Raw genomic sequence first — 15090 nt, forward strand, 5'->3', positions numbered from 1 at the left:
ACAGAAACACCAGCTGTGAGCTTTGGTGACCTCTGCCACTGTAATAGAGAGGGATCCTTACTGACATTTACTGATCTGTTTCTGGACTCAAATTGATAAAAGGATTTGATTATTTACACTGACTGTCTGAGGGTGTTATCCTACACACATCGAGGTATCCAGGGTCCCCATTTCCTGGTACTTCATTAGGGGTCCATCTTGGATGGTTGGTCACTTAGTAAAATCAGAATCCAGAGATAGTCCTTTCCCATCTTGTGTCTCATTATACCACATAGGTGTAGTATGATTGAATTCTGGTATAATTTCCTAAATTATGGGGTGCCGTTCATTCTGTGTGACATTCAGACATTTTTGTATGTGTCTCACAGTGATTAAAGTGGTTTCCTCACGCTGGGGAGAAGGACAGGGAATATTTTCGTATTTCGTTTTCGTAATTTTTTGATCTTTTCATTTGTTTTTTGTTTCATTTAAGTTTTACTCTTTTATTATTCTGTTGTAGACCTAGTATAGTTACAAGATCAAATTTACTATTGATGTATTGGTGTTAAGGAAGATCTATTCTCAACCTGAACACCCATAGTTGACACTACTGTCAACTAGCTATCTCCCATCACTATATGCGGAAGTGCACAGACACTTACACATTTTGAACACAGCACTCCCATTGAGTGACTAGGAGGGAAATAGCCATATGAATCAGTTCTTGCCCACTCATTGGAGCCTTTGGCTGTCAGTGCAACCTCTACGTCGTCTCATAGCAATATGGCTGGTTTGACAACATAGAAAGACAGTGGTGAGGAAGTGTTGATTATGAGACTGACGCGCTACCTACTGTGCTAACGAGGCCGCTTCACTGTATGCACATAACGTTGAAAAATGTTCTTCAATTCTATCTTCACTATTAACTTATTTATAAGAAGATGTTTTGTAATTCATAGTTATGTTTTGCTGCTGCTCTATGGTTAACTAATAAAATTAACCCCTTCCCGCTACAGGATGTAATGGTAATGTCTTGTTCAATTTTAGGAAGGGAGTTACGGCAAGTCACAGATCCCTGTGTCATGACCAAGAACAATGATGAGTGGTTCCTGGCAGATAAATGGCTTCCGCACACCATTCAATAAAGAAGCTGGGATGCAATTGTCGCATCCCCTTTCTATGTCTCCCTGAAACCTCATTGACATCATCCCTGTGATTTGTTCCTGAGAGACATAGAGAGGTTAGGTGCCCGACAGGAGCTATTGCTAAGATATACAGGAGGCGTATGGAAATGATTGTTAAATCATATATGAAGGTGGATAGGTAGATGGTGTTGCAATGACATTAAAAGTTCCTGTTGATACAACTATTTACAAGATGTTATATCAATTTTACATCTCACATGTCCTATATAAAAGGAGATCTAACGCTTGTTTCTGCCCGGTTTCGAAACGGGGACCTTTCGCGTGTTAGGCGAATGTGATAACCACTACACTACAGAAAAACCAGCTGTGAGCTTTGGAGACCTCTGCCACTGTAATAGAGAGGGATCCTTACTGACATTTAATGATCTGTATCTGGACTCAAATTGATAAAAGGATTTGATTATTTACACTGACTGTCTGAGGGTGTTATCCTACACACATCGAGGTATCCAGGGTCCCCATTTCCTAGTGCTTCATTAGGGGTCCATCTTGGATGGTTGGTCACTTAGTAAAATCAGAATCCAGAGACAGTCCTTTCCCACCTTGTGTCTCATTATACCACATAGGTGTAGTATGATTGAATTCTGGTATAATTTCCTAAATTATGGGGTGCCGTTCATTCTGTGTGACATTCAGACATTTTTGTATGTGTCTCACAGTGATTAAAGTGGTTTCCTCACACTGGGGAGAAGGACAGGGAATATTGTCATATTTCGTTTTCATAATTTTTTGATCTTTTCATTTGTTTTTTGTTTCATTTAAGTCTTACTCTTTTATTATTCCATTGTAGACCTAGTATAGTTACAAGATCAAATTTACTATTGATGTATTGGTGTTAAGGAACATCTGATCTCAACCTGAACACCCATAGTTGACACTACAGTCAACTAGCCATTTCCCATCACTATATGCGGAAGTGCACAGACACTTACACATTTTGAACACAGCACTCCCATTGAGTGACTAGGAAGGAAAGAGCCATATGAATCAGTTCTTGCCCACTAATTGGAGCCTTTGGCTGTCAGTGCAACCTCTACGTTGTCTCATAGCAATATGGCTGGTTTAACAACATAGAAAGACAGTGGTGAGGAAGTGTTGATTATGAGACTGACGCGCTACCTACTGTGCTAACGAGGCCGCTTCACTGTATGCACATAACGTTGAACAATGTTCTTCAATTCTATCTTCACTATTAACTAATTTATAAGAAGATGTTTTGTAATTCATAGTTATGTTTTGCTGCTGCTCTATGGTTAACTAATAAAATTAACCCCTTCCCGCTACAGGATGTAACGGTAATGTCTTGTTCAATTTTAGGCAGGGAGTTACGGCAAGTCACAGATCCCTGTGTCATGACCAAGAACAATGATGAGTGGTTCCTGGCAGATAAATGGCTTCCGCACACCATTCAATAAAGAAGCTGGGATGCAATTGTCGCATCCCCTTTCTATGTCTCCCTGAAACCTCATTGACATCATCCCTGTGATTTGTTCCTGAGAGACATAGAGAGGTTAGGTGCCCGACAGGAGCTATTGTTAAGATATACAGGAGGCGTATGGAAATGATTGTTAAATCATATATGAAGGTGGATAGGTAGATGGTGTTGCAATGACATTAAAAGTTCCTGTTGATACAACTATTTACAAGATGTTATATCAATTTTACATCTCACATGTCCTATATAAAAGGAGATCCAACGCTTGTTTCTGCCCGGTTTCGAAACGGGGACCTTTCGTGTGTTTGGCGAATGTAATAACCACTACACTACAGAAACACCAGCGGTGAGCTTTGGTGACCTCTGCCACTGTAATAAAGAGGGATCCTTACTGACAATTAATGATCTGTATCTGGACTCAAATTGATAAAAGGATTTGATTATTTACACTGACTGTCTGAGGGTGTTATCCTACACACATCGAGGTATCCAGGGTCCCCATTTCCTAGTACTTCATTAGGGGTCCATCTTTGATGGTTGGTCACTTAGTAAAATCAGAATCCAGAGATAGTCATTTCCCACCTTATGTCTCATTATACCACATAGGTGTAGTATGATTGAATTCTGGTATAATTTCCTAAATTATGGGGTGCCGTTCATTCTGTGTGACATTCAGACATTTTTGTATGTGTCTCACAGTGATTAAAGTGGTTTCCTCACGCTGGGGAGAAGGACAGGGAATATTGTCGTATTTCGATTTTATAATTTTTTGATCTTTTCATTTGTTTTTTGTTTCATTTAAGTTTTACTCTTTTATTATTCCGTTGTAGACCTAGTATAGTTACAAGATCAAATTTGCTATTGATGTATTGGTGTTAAGGAAGATCTGATCTCAACCTGAACACCCATAGTTGACACTACAGTCAACTAGCTATCTCCCATCACTATATGTGGAAGTGCACAGACAATTACACATTTTGAACACAGCACTCCCATTGAGTGACTAGGAGGGAAATAGCCATATGAATCAGTTCTTGCCCACTCATTGGAGCCTTTGGCTGTCAGTGCAAACTCTACGTCATCTCATAGCAATATGGCTGGTTTGACAACATAGAAAGACAGTGGTGAGGAAGTGTTGATTATGAGACTGATGCTCTACCTACTGTGCTAACGAGGCCGCTTCACTGTATGCACATAACGTTGAACAATGTTCTTCAATTCTATCTTCACTATTAACTAATTTATAAGAAGATGTTTTCTAATTCATAGTTATGTTTTTCTGCTGCTCTATAGTTAACTAATAAAATTAACCCCTTCCCGCTACAGGATGTAACGGTAATGTCTTGTTCAATTTTAGGCAGGGAGTTACGGCAAGTCACAGATCCCTGTGTCATGACCAAGAACAATGATGAGTGGTTCCTGGCAGATAAATGGCTTCCGCACACCATTCAATAAAGAAGCTGGGATGCAATGGTCGCATCCCCTTTCTATGTCTCCCTGAAACCTCATTGACATCATCCCTGTGACTTGTTCCTGAAAGACATAGAGAGGTTAGGTGCCCGACAGGAGCTATTGCTAAGATATACAGGAGGCGTATGGAAATGATTGTTAAATCATATATGAAGGTGGATAGGTAGACGGTGTTGCAATGACATTAAAAGTTCCTGTTGATACAACTATTTACAAGATGTTATATCAATTTTACATATCACATGTCCTATATAAAAGGAGTTCTAACGCTTGTTTCTGCTCGGTTTCGAACCGGGGACCTTTTGCGTGTTAGGCGAATGTGATAACCACTACACTACAGAAACACCAGCTGTGAGCTTTGTTGACCTCTGCCACTGTAATAGAGAGGGATCCTTACTGACATTTAATGATCTGTATCTGGACTCAAATTGATAAAAGGATTTGATTATTTACACTGACTGGCTGAGGGTGTTATCCTACACACATCGAGGTATCCAGGGTCCCCATTTCCTAGTACTTTATTAGGGGTCCATCTTGGATGGTTGGTCACTTAGTAAAATCAGAATCCAGAGATAGTCCTTTCCCACCTTGTGTCTCAATATACTACATAGGTGTAGTATGATTTAATTCTGGTATAATTTTCTAAATTATGGGGTGCTGTTCATTCTGTGTGACATTCAGACATTTTTGTATGTGTCTCACAGTGATTAAAGTGGTTTCCTCACGCTGGGGAGAAGGACAGGAAATATTGTCGTATTTCGTTTTCATAATTTTTTGATCTTTTCATTTGTTTTTTGTTTCATTTAAGTTTTACTCTTTTATTATTCCGTTGTAGACCTAGTATAGTTACAAGATCAAATTTACTATTGATGTATTGGTGTTAAGGAAGATCTGATCTCAAACTGAACACCCATAGTTGAAACTACAGTCAACTAGCTATCTCCCATCACTATATGCGGAAGTGCACAGACACTTATACATTTTGAACACAGCACTCCCATTGAGTGACTAGGAGGGAAATAGCCATATAAATCAGTTCTTGCCCACTCATTGGAGCCTTTGGCTGTCAGTGCAACCTCTAAGTCGTCTCATAGCAATATGGCTGGTTTGACAACATAGAAAGACAGTGGTGAGGAAGTGTTGATTATGAGACTGACGCGCTACCTACTGTGCTAACAAAGCCGCTTCACTGTATGCACATAACGTTGAACAATGTTCTTCAATTCTATCTTCACTATTAACTAATTTATAAGAAGATGTTTTGTAATTCATAGTTATGTTTTGCTGCTGCTCTATGGTTAACTAATAAAATTAACCCCTTATCGCTACAGGATGTAACGGTAATGTCTTGTTCAATTTTAGGCAGGGAGTTACGGCAAGTCACAGATCCCTGTGTTATGACCAAGAACAATGATGAGTGGTTCCTGGCAGATAAATGGCTTCCGCACACCATTCAATAAAGAAGCTGGGATGCAATGGTCGCATCCCCTTTCTATGTCTCCCTGAAACCTCATTGACATCATCCCTGTGACTTGTTCCTGAAAGACATAGAGAGCTTAGCTGCCCTACAGGAGCTATTGCTAAGATATACAGGAGGCGTATGGAAATGATTGTTAAATCATATAAGAAGGTGGATAGGTAGATGATGTTGCAATGACATTAAAAGTTCCTGTTGATACAACTATTTACAAGATGTTATATCAATTTTACATCTCACATGTCCTATATAAAAGGAGATCTAACACTTGTTTCTGCCCGGTTTCGAACTGGGGACATTTAGCGTGTTAGGAGAATGTGACAACCACTGCACTACAGAAACACCAGCTGTGAGCTTTGTTGACCTCTGCCACTGTAATAGAGAGGGATCCTTACTGACATTTAATGATCTGTATCTGGACTCAAATTGATAAAAGGATTTGATTATTTACACTGACTGTCTGAGGGTGTTATCCTACACACATCGAGGTTTCCAGGGTCCCCATTTCCTAGTACTTCATTAGGGGTCCATCTTGGATGGTTGGTCACTTAGTAAAATCAGAATCCAGAGATAGTCCTTTCCCACCTTGTGTCTCATTATACCACATAGGTGTAGTATGATTGAATTCTGGTATAATTTCCTAAATTATGGGGTGCTGTTCATTCTGTGGGACATTCAGACATTTTTGTATGTGTCTCACAGTGATTAAAGTGGTTTCCTCACGCTGGGGAGAAGGACAGGGAATATTGTCGTATTTCGTTTTCATAATTTTTTGATCTTTTCATTTGTTTTTGTTTCATTTAAGTTTTACTCTTTTATGATTCCGTTGTAGACCTAGTATAGTTACAAGATCAAATTTACTATTGATGTATTGGTGTTAAGGTAGATCTGATCTCAACCTGAACACCCATAGTTGACACTACAGTCAACTAGCTATCTCCCATCACTATATGCGGAAGTGCACAGACACTTATACATTTTGAACACAGCACTCCCATTGAGTGACTAGGAGGGAAATAGCCATATGAATCAGTTCTTGCCCACTCATTGAAGCCTTTGGCTGTCAGTGCAACCTCTAAGTCGTCTCATAGCAATATGGCTGGTTTGACAACATAGAAAGACAGTGGTGAGGAAGTGTTGATTATGAGACTGACACGCTACCTACTGTGCTAACGAGGCCGCTTCACTGTATGCACATAACGTTGAACAATGTTCTTCAATTCTATCTTCACTATTAACTAATTTTTAAGAAGATGTTTTGTAATTCATAGTTATGTTTTGCTGCTGCTCTATAGTTAACTAATAAAATTAACCCCTTCCCGCTACAGGATGTAACGGTAATGTCTTGTTCAATTTTAGGCAGGGAGTTACGGCAAGTCACAGATCCCTGTGTCATGACCAAGAACAATGATGAGTGGTTCCTGGCAGATAAATGGCTTCCGCACACCATTCAATAAAGAAGCTGGGATGCAATGGTCGCATCCCCTTTCTATGTCTCCCTGAAACCTCATTGACATCATCCCTGTGACTTGTTCCTGAAAGACATAGAGAGGTTAGGTGCCCGACATGAGCTATTGCTAAGATATACAGGAGGCGTATGGAAATGATTGTTAAATCATATATGAAGGTGGATAGGTAGATGGTGTTGTAATGACATTAAAAGTTCCCGTTGATACAACTATTTACAAGATGTTATATCAATTTTACATCTCACATATAAAAGGAGATCTAACGCTTGTTTCTGCCCGGTTTCGAACCGGGGGCCTTTCGCGTGTGAGGCGAATGTGATAACCACTACACTACAGAAACACCAACTGTGAGCTTTATTGACCTCTGCCACTGTAATAGAGAGGGATCCTTACTGACATTTAATGATCTGTATCTGGACTCAAATTGATAAAAGGATTTGATTATTTACACTGACTGTCTGAGGGTGTTATCCTACACACATCGAGGTATCCAGGGTACCCATTTCCTAGTACTTCATTAGGGGTCCATCTTGGATGGTTGGTCACTTAGTAAAATCAGAATCCAGAGATAGTCCTTTCCCACCTTGTGTCTCATTATACCACATATGTGTAGTATGATTGAATTCTGGTATAATTTCCTAAATTATGGGGTGCCGTTCATTCTGTGTGACATTCAGACATTTTTGTATGTGTCTCATAGTGATTAAAATGGTTTCCTCACGCTGGGGAGAAGGACAGGGAATATTGTCGTATTTCGTTTTCAGAATTTTTTGATCTTTTCATTTGTTTTTTGTTTCATTTAAGTTTTACTCTTTTATTATTCCGTTGTAGACCTAGTATAGTTACAAGATCAAATTTACTATTGATGTATTGGTGTTAAGGAAGATCTGATCTCAACCTGAACACCCATAGTTGACACTACAGTCAACTAGCTATCTCCCATCACTATATGCGGAAGTGCACAGACACTTACACATTTTGAACACAGCACTCCCATTGAGTGACTAGGAGGGAAATAGCCATATGAATCAGTTCTTGCCCACTCATTGAAGCCTTTGGCTGTCAGTGCAACCTCTAAGTCGTCTCATAGCAATATGGCTGGTTTGACAACATAGAAAGACAGTGGTGAGGAAGTGTTGATTATGAGACTGACGCGCTACCTACTGTGCTAACGAGGCCGCTTCACTGTATGCACATAACGTTGAACAATGTTCTTCAATTCTATCTTCACTATTAACTAATTTTTAAGAAGATGTTTTGTAATTCATAGTTATGTTTTGCTGCTGCTCTATAGTTAACTAATAAAATTAACCCCTTCCCGCTACAGGATGTAACGGTAATGTCTTGTTCAATTTTAGGCAGGGAGTTACGGCAAGTCACAGATCCCTGTGTCATGACCAAGAACAATGATGAGTGGTTCCTGGCAGATAAATGGCTTCCGCACACCATTCAATAAAGAAGCTGGGATGCAATGGTCGCATCCCCTTTCTATGTCTCCCTGAAACCTCATTGACATCATCCCTGTGACTTGTTCCTGAAAGACATAGAGAGGTTAGGTGCCCGACAGGAGCTATTGCTAAGATATACAGGAGGCGTATGGAAATGATTGTTAAATCATATATGAAGGTGGATAGGTAGATGGTGTTGTAATGACATTAAAAGTTCCCGTTGATACAACTATTTACAAGATGTTATATCAATTTTACATCTCACATATAAAAGGATATCTAATGCTTGTTTCTGCCCAGTTTCGAACCGGGGGCCTTTCGCGTGTGAGGCGAATGTGATAACCACTACACTACAGAAACACCAACTGTGAGCTTTATTGACCTCTGCCACTGTAATAGAGAGGGATCCTTACTGACATTTAATGATCTGTATCTGGAATCAAATTGATAAAAGGATTTGATTATTTACACTGACTGTCTGCGGGTGTTATCCTACACACATCGAGGTATCCAGGGTCCCCATTTCCTAGTACTTCATTAGGGGTCCATCTTGGATGGTTGGTAACTTAGTAAAATCAGAATCCAGAGATAGTCCTTTCCCACCTTGTGTCTCATTATACCACATAGGTGTAGTAAGATTAAATTCTGGTATAATTTCCTAAATTATGGGGTGCCGTTCATTCTGTGTGACATTCAGACATTTTTGTATGTGTCTCACAGTGATTAAAGTGGTTTTCTCACGCTGGGGAGAAGGACAGGGAATATTGTCGTATTTCGTTTTCATCATTTTTTGATCTTTTTATTTATTTTTTGTTTCATTTAAGTTTTACTCTTTTATTATTCCGTTGTAGACCTAGTATAGTTACAAGATCAAATTTACTATTGATGTATTGGTGTTAAGGAAGATCTGATCTCAACCTGAACACCCATAGTTGACACTACAGTCAACTAGCTATCTCCCATCACTATATGCGGAAGTGCACAGACACTTACACATTTTGAACACAGCACTCCCATTAAGTGACTAGGAGGGAAATAGCCATATGAATCAGTTCTTGCCCACTCATTGGAGCCTTTGGCTGTCAGTGCAACCTCTACGTCGTCTCATAGCAATATGGCTGGTTTGACAACATAGAAAGACAGTGGTGAGGAAGTGTTGATTATGAGACTGATGCGCTACCTACTGTGCTAACGAGGCCGCTTCACTGTATGCACATAACGTTGAACAATGTTCTTCAATTCTATCTTCACTATTAACTAATTTATAAGAAGATGTTTTGTTATTCATAGTTATGTTTTGCTGCTGCTCTATGGTTAACTAATAAAATTAACCCCTTCCCGCTAAAGGATGTAACGGTAATGTCTTGTTCAATTTTAGGCAGGGAGTTACGGCAAGTCACAGATCCCTGTGTCATGACCAAGAACAATGATGAGTGGTTCCTGGCAGATAAATGGCTTCCGCACACCATTCAATAAAGAAGCTGGGATGCAATGGTCGCATCCCCTTTCTATGTCTCCCTGAAACCTCATTGACATCATCCCTGTGACTTGTTCCTGAAAGACATAGAGAGGTTAGGTGCCCGACAGGAGCTATTGCTAAGATATACAGGAGGCGTATGGAAATGATTGTTAAATCATATATGAAGGTGGATAGGTAGATGGTGTTGCAATGACATTTAAAGTTCCTGTTGATACAACTATTTACAAGATGTTATATCAATTTTACATCTCACATGTCCTATATAAAAGGAGATCTAATGCTTGTTTCTGCCCGGTTTCGAACTAGGGACCTTTCGCGTGTTAGGCGAATGTGATAACCACTACACTACAGAAACACCAGCTGTGAGAATTGTTGACCTCTGCCACTGTAATAGAGAGGGATCCTTACTGACATTTAATGATCTGTATCTGGAATCAAATTGATAAAAGGATTTGATTATTTACACTGACTGTCTGCGGGTGTTATCCTACACACATCGAGGTATCCAGGGTCCCCATTTCCTAGTACTTCATTATGGGTCCATCTTGGATGGTTGGTAACTTAGTAAAATCAGAATCCAGAGATAGTCCTTTCCCACCTTGTGTCTCATTATACCACATAGGTGTAGTATGATTAAATTCTGGTATAATTTCCTAAATTATGGGGTGCCGTTCATTCTGTGTGACATTCAGACATTTTTGTATGTGTCTCACAGTGATTAAAGTGGTTTTCTCACGCTGGGGAGAAGGACAGGGAATATTGTCGTATTTCGTTTTCATAATTTTTTGATCTTTTTATTTATTTTTTGTTTCATTTAAGTTTTACTCTTTTATTATTCCGTTGTAGACCTAGTATAGTTACAAGATCAAATTTACTATTGATGTATTGGTGTTAAGGAAGATCTGATCTCAACCTGAACACCCATAGTTGACACTACAGTCAACTAGCTATCTCCCATCACTATATGCGGAAGTGCACAGACACTTACACATTTTGAACACAGCACTCCCATTGAGTGACTAGGAGGGAAATAGCCATATGAATCAGTTCTTGCCCACTCATTGGAGCCTTTGGCTGTCAGTGCAACCTCTACGTCGTCTCATAGCAATATGGCTGGTTTGACAACATAGAAAGACAGTGGTGAGGAAGTGTTGATTATGAGACTGACGCGCTACCTACTGTGCTAACGAGGCCGCTTCACTGTATGCACATAACGTTGAACAATGTTCTTCAATTCTATCTTCACTATTAACTAATTTATAAGAAGATGTTTTGTTATTCATAGTTATGTTTTGCTGCTCCTCTATGGTTAACTAATAAAATTAACCCCTTCCCGCTACAGGATGTAACGGTAATGTCTTGTTCAATTTTAGGCAGGGAGTTACGGCAAGTCACAGATCCCTGTGTCATGACCAAGAACAATGATGAGTGGTTCCTGGCAGATAAATGGCTTCCGCACACCATTCAATAAAGAAGCTGGGATGCAATGGTCGCATCCCCTTTCTATGTCTCCCTGAATCCTCATTGACATCATCCCTGTGACTTGTTCCTGAAAGACATAGAGAGGTTAGGTGCCTGACAGGAACTATTGCTAAGATATACAGGAGGCGTATGGAAATAATTGTTAAATCATATTGTTATGTGCATATTGTCGCTAACCAATAACGATTGTCGAACCTCGATTTGTGTTTCCAAAGCACAAAGATTTATTCGCAATAAGTGGAAAAATATGCTCAAGCGAAGTAATAGTAAATACAGCCGTTACTTATCGCAGGCGCTCTGGATCCAGTGCAGTCATTCAATCCTGAAGTCTGGGGACAAGATGTCTGCACTCTGGATCACAAGCTGCTGCTTATATACACAATCAAATACAGTAATACAATGAAGATGGTATGGCTTGCATCTATTGGTCCGGGTCTCAGGAATGTCCAAGGGGTCGTCAATCATTGGTTGGTTCATCTTAAGGAATCCAAAGGATGGGGTCATCTCTGCAGGGGGTACGCTCTGCTCTTCCCGCCAGGATTCCTTAGTCTTAAGTAGTTCATAATTCCCTATCATTCATAACTTGCAGAGTGAACCAAACAGTAGGATATGTAACAAGGTTCATTATGATACACTGATGATGTTATTCCTTTAACCCGTTCCGTGTATTTCACTAATATGCATGTAACTCTGATATAACATATAAATACTACTATATTTCGATATAACTGACTATGTGTTGCAACTACCATTAATGTGTACTATTTTATAAGTATGCGTGTTTGTGCGAATGTATGGTAAAAGACCAATTACTGTTGCTGCCACGTGTAGTGGATGCGTACGCCCTTTCACGCCGTAGCGTGCCCTTGTACGTCGATGCGTACCGTACGCATCTTTTCAAACGAAGACAACCAAGTTTGCTAGACTTTAATTGAAATGACTTTATCCAATTTACTGACTTCGACAGTTCCACCCTTTGATAGTGTAATAAACTATCACCCAATCACCGTTTCAAGTTCAGGATTGTACAATACTTCTCCACAGATCATGATCTCGGTATCTGGTACCACCCTTTCAGTCTCTTTCTCAGTGTTACTCCCATGAGACCGTTTTCCACACTTCAACACAGTAGGAACACATTTGACAACTAAACCAATTGCTAAGATGACACCCAGTATAAGGAGAAGGAGCTTACCTACACTCGCAATCATTTCCTGTACCCACTCCCCCAGACCGGAGAACCATTTTGCTGGGTTCAACCATGAGAACCAACCCGCCACCTTTTCCCCGACCTCATATAACGAAGAATTATGGCTCTTTCGAAATTCCCATTTCAGCTGCAAAATTTTATCCATCTTCCGGTCTATAACCTCTTTAGGGTCATCAGTATTATTAGTAATGTACGTGCAACATTTGACACCGAACTGGGTGGCCAGTGTCACACAGTACCCACCAGTAATAGAGGTGAGATAATTTAGTACCAGTCTATGTTGCACCAACTCCTTTTTGTACGCTTGTAGCTCCCTTCCAGTTTACCTGAAAGTGTCATCATACATCTCGGTGATATTATCTATTAATTTAGCCAGGTCTTGGATATATTTAAAGTTTAATGTTCCCCGAGCGGTCTTGGTGAGATCTAGAGCAACCATAACTTGGAAACCAGCAGTTTCACTAATCAATTTTGTAGCTATGGGTTCCTCACCAGGAATCATATTTCTCTTGCCACGGTGTTCATACTGTGTGTGTATGTATGGTGGTGATGTTGTCTTGTGAATATCTACCATTTCTTCATGAGTAATAGTCATGATTTCAGGAACCAGTTTAGCTAGGAAACACAAGCCCTTGGAACTCGGAGTCACCCAGGAATAAGCTTTCCTTCCACAAACAAAATACACATCATCAGGGAGAACATAAGGAACAGTATGCCCATGAATTATATCACACAGAGTTTTGATAAAACTACCCATGCCTAGTGTCTCCATCTGCTCTAGACACGTGTCGGCATTAATGATATTTTCACATTTATCTGTAGAGACTTTTCCAATAGATACCTTCTTATGTTTGGTTATACGCCCTAACTTGTGACTTCCATCAACATTCCTGCCTAGTAGTGACCTTGTGAGTCTCTCTCTAAAATGAGTGTGGCGAGCCATTGTCTGATCTGATAGGTCAGCCTCCCAATTCTCCAGGCGCTTTGCATGAGATATGTTTAGGCACAGCAAAGATCTGCCTATGGAGTATTGTCGAAGCGTCAGACTAGGGGACCTAGTGTTATTGTACCTCCCTTCTATGGGCCTCCCACCCCTTAATTCGAGTACTTCGGATATGTTTAGAGGGAATGGCACTAATCCTATGTTATGCTGCCCTTGAGGCACGTGAGAGCACACCCAACACTCGGTTTGGTTTAGCACCTTACCCACCAGGGAGTGATAATCCTCCAAAGGATGCCCACCTATATTCAGAGTACTGGGGGACTGGCATCGTTGGATGCATCTCTCTTCAACTAGGGAGTTGCAGAACTTGCAGATACAATACTCATCAGACAATAGCCCCTCACACTGCCTCCGAGTTCCTGAGCTAGCAGACCTTTTCATAATCCCTGGACCAAGTTTGATAATGGGCTGCTCAGGATATCCTATTAACTTTTCTTCGGCCTCCATTTCATCCGTATCACTCCCAGAACTCTCCTCCGTCCTCCATCCTCCTTCACAAAAATAGAATGTCCTAGAAAAAGTAAAAACAAGGAAAATCCTGGAACAAAAGAAAAACAAAAACCGCCACTCCATCGCTGGAAAGATAGTTCTGAGGCAACGTCTCCGGTTCAGGTGTCTCAACTGCAGGCTTTAGGTCTCCCGGAACAGGCTCACAAGTGACAGCTCTACGTCGTCGGTCTGAGTTTTGTCTTGCACTTTCTCTGGATTATGGACTCTCCTGCAGTGGGTGGATTGGACCCAAGTGTCTCTCTCTGCAACCTTCAGTGATGTAGTACTGGTCAGCAGCACTTGGTACGGGCCTTCCTAACGGTCTGTTAAACAACCTGAACGTAAGAAATTGCGGATCATAACATAGTCTCCAGGTTCAACATCATGACAGTTCATCTCTGGCATACCAGGTGACAGCATTTTTAGTTTTTGTTGTTGTTGTTTCAGCTGTCTACTCATTCTTATAAGATATTGTACAGTCACTTCATTATTACACTTTAAGTCGTCTTGTGGACTCACGATCAAATGAGGTTGTCGTCCGAACAGTATCTCAAAGGGGGACAGATTAAGAGGAGGTCTAGGAGTGGTTCGAATGCTGTGGAGGACCAACGGCAAAGCCTCAGGCCATGCCAACCCAGTTTCAGCCATTATCTTACCTAGTTTGTTCTTGATAGTACCGTTTACTCTCTCCACCTTACCACTGGCTTGTGGTCGGTAAGGGGTGTGAAGTCTGCTACTGATTCCCATGAGTTTACACATATTTTGGAAGACATCATCAGTAAAATGGGTACCCCTATCACTTTCAATGATTCTAGGGATACCGAACCTATACACAAAGTCTTGTACAATTTTCTTTGCAGTGAACACAGCAGTATTAGTGGCTGCCGGATTTGCTTCTACCCAACCGGAAAACACATCAATACACACTAACACATACTTTAGA

General features: G+C 40.4%; 4 non-coding genes across 4 annotated transcripts; all 4 read right to left on the reverse strand.

Moving 5' to 3' along the window:
- Positions 1–4360: 4360 nt before the first annotated feature.
- TRNAV-AAC (transfer RNA valine (anticodon AAC)) lies at positions 4361–4433 on the reverse strand. Its single transcript has one exon. It is a non-coding gene; the product is annotated as a tRNA-Val (tRNA).
- A 2869-nt stretch (positions 4434–7302) lies between these two features.
- Positions 7303–7375, reverse strand: TRNAV-CAC (transfer RNA valine (anticodon CAC)). Its single transcript has one exon. It is a non-coding gene; the product is annotated as a tRNA-Val (tRNA).
- A 1395-nt stretch (positions 7376–8770) lies between these two features.
- TRNAV-CAC (transfer RNA valine (anticodon CAC)) lies at positions 8771–8843 on the reverse strand. The gene has a single exon. It is a non-coding gene; the product is annotated as a tRNA-Val (tRNA).
- A 1402-nt stretch (positions 8844–10245) lies between these two features.
- On the reverse strand, positions 10246–10318 carry TRNAV-AAC (transfer RNA valine (anticodon AAC)). The gene has a single exon. It is a non-coding gene; the product is annotated as a tRNA-Val (tRNA).
- Between the last annotated feature and the right edge of the window lie 4772 nt (positions 10319–15090).

This window comes from Mixophyes fleayi (genome assembly GCF_038048845.1).
Source record: "Mixophyes fleayi isolate aMixFle1 chromosome 4 unlocalized genomic scaffold, aMixFle1.hap1 SUPER_4_unloc_3, whole genome shotgun sequence".
Taxonomy (NCBI): domain Eukaryota; kingdom Metazoa; phylum Chordata; class Amphibia; order Anura; family Limnodynastidae; genus Mixophyes; species Mixophyes fleayi.